Raw genomic sequence first — 2,500 nt, 5'->3', positions numbered from 1 at the left:
AACCGCCTTCAATTGGCGCAAAATGTTCAATCTATTGTTCAACGACCGAAGTAAATGGGGACTGAAAGAGTTTTCGCGAACTTTCTGTACCTCACTCGTTGCCATCAGCCATGCCATATAGAAGTCAGATAACGACACGTGCTTCTCTTGCATTTGCTTTGTGCAGATGTACAACGGCTTAAACGTATCATAGTAATGCTCAATGAACGACCATTGATTGGAAAGGTCTAGTTCGGGAAAATTATCGGCCAACTGGTTAAAAAACCTTTTTTGGTGTACGAACGATTCCATCATTTTGAATATACCACCCCATCGTGTCCTACTCCAGACGGGTGGGTATGAAGCATCGTAGCTTTCAAACTCTGACCGGTACTTCACCAGCTTACATTTTCTAGCAACAGCAGTGATGGCTCGGATAGACTCATCGGATTTATCAACAACATCCAGTATTGCAAGCTGTAAGGTATGCACGGCACATCTCACAAGAGTAATCCTTTCGGACAGTTCATTGGCCAGTTCAGCAGTAACGTTTCGTTCACACTGTTTATCATCCTCTATCACATCCGACTCATCCAGCTCATCTATGTTCGTACCATCAGCCTGCTGCTCTGTAGGCATTACGTACGTATCATTGTTTAATTTTCTAACCGTTGCCACCATATTAGCCCCATTGTCGCATGTCACGGAAAATATGTTCTCAAGAGATAGCCCATAGTCGGCCAAAGTATCCATAACTTTTGATTTCAAGAACACCGCTGTTTGACTTTCTTTGATTTCGATCATACCAAGGGTACGAATGACCACCTGCTCGTCTAGGGCATACTGTACATTGATGCCTAAGATATGGCGATTGTGTCGGGCAGCAGAATCTATTTTCAAGCAGACGAGCTTGCCTTTCATCTCATCTATCAACATTTCTTTTAGACGACAGGCAGTCTTCGAGAGATGACATTTCATTGTGACACGGTTCAAAGTGCACCCAAGAGTCGTTGTAATCGGTTTCAGTAAGTCTTTGAAGCCTTCCCACTCGAAGCAGGAAATAGGAAGATGATGGAAGGTCGTCAGCTTAACTGCTGACGCAATTAGTAACTGCCGGTCAATAGCTATCAAACGCTTAGGAATTACTCTTTCCTTCTTCTCCATTGGATAGGCAATTGTAAGGAGATTGTTTGCACATGCACGTTCCGTATGTATGGTACGAAAGTGACGGATGAAGTTGCCAGGGGCAAATCTACTCTGGACGTATGGACATCCTGACGCGGGATCGATGTTGCAGATAGCTTTATCGCCCTGTCTTACTACCAATGACGACGCAATGTCCGTCAGTGACCGCTGCAGCTTATTGCGGTCTGCTCTTGTTGTAGGTGCCATCGTATAAACACCACACAAAATTTAGTCGTTAATGGTTTAACTCTAAATACGCTCCTCTATCTAAACACACACACTTGATAAATACTTCTTTGATCAATATTGAATTCGCACTATATCACTATAACCTTGTCTGAACCGGATTCGTTCGGAATACGATACGAAACCTGACAGACTCTCCCTCCTACGCCTCCGACAAGTGCCGGAAGCAACGGTGGTATCTCATTGTTGCCCGGGAGATAATATTTTACCCGAGCTCCCACCTATCTGGCAGTGGGCCACGGTAGTGCACCACTTCACCAGCGCTCATATAGCTATTCGCCTCTCTGTTCGTACCTGTCCCTCCAAACCGTAGTTAGCAATTCCAACAACCTACATATTTTCAGTTAGCTTTTCCAACAACCTATCCGATTTTTTTTTCTTAGCTAAGTCCAACACTTTTTTAGTTATTCCAACAACCGATTTAGTTCAGTCAACACCCGCATTTTTTTTCCAAAACCCAGCTGTTTCACATATGGTAGTGCCGTCCCCGCTCTGTCGAATGCAATTGACGTGAGCGTAGTACGCGGGATAGGTGATAAGTTACGAACGTAGGCGCAATGCCTATCCGTGCGGGATATGTGCCAGTTCGTACATGGGTAACATGCTGGAAGGCCGCAGCATGAGAGGCATACGCTTAGTAAACCGGGTTGACCGGTTGCAACTTGGTCACATTTGTATGGAACAAAAAATTTGTGCGCAGATTTTCCAAAACGGACTTCACGTCGTGAAAGTACGTCGCAAAACTACCAGAACGCACCATATGTCGTTACGTTCGTTTACCAAAGTAAGCCGTAACAACGATTTTAAATAATGCCTCTCGGTACGAACCATCACCATGGACACGTATATGGGCGGTCCGCTGTCTATGCCGCATCGATAGGCGTTAACGGTTAACACTGTATACATAACTACGGACGCGTATACGGGAGCGGTTCGCTGCATGTGCATCGCTGTTAGGCGTTAGCCATAGATACGTTTTCAACCAATCACCAATCTTAAACCACTCGTGCACTTAACAATTGTTACGACATGTACGACCCAGAACTTTATATCACTGGGTCGATGTGATCAACAGATGGAAACTTGGTCA

Source organism: Malaya genurostris, unplaced genomic scaffold (genome assembly GCF_030247185.1).
Source record: "Malaya genurostris strain Urasoe2022 unplaced genomic scaffold, Malgen_1.1 HiC_scaffold_27, whole genome shotgun sequence".
Classification (NCBI taxonomy): domain Eukaryota; kingdom Metazoa; phylum Arthropoda; class Insecta; order Diptera; family Culicidae; genus Malaya; species Malaya genurostris.
The sequence above is the reverse complement of the archived record's forward strand: the minus strand, read 5'-3'. Positions refer to the sequence as shown.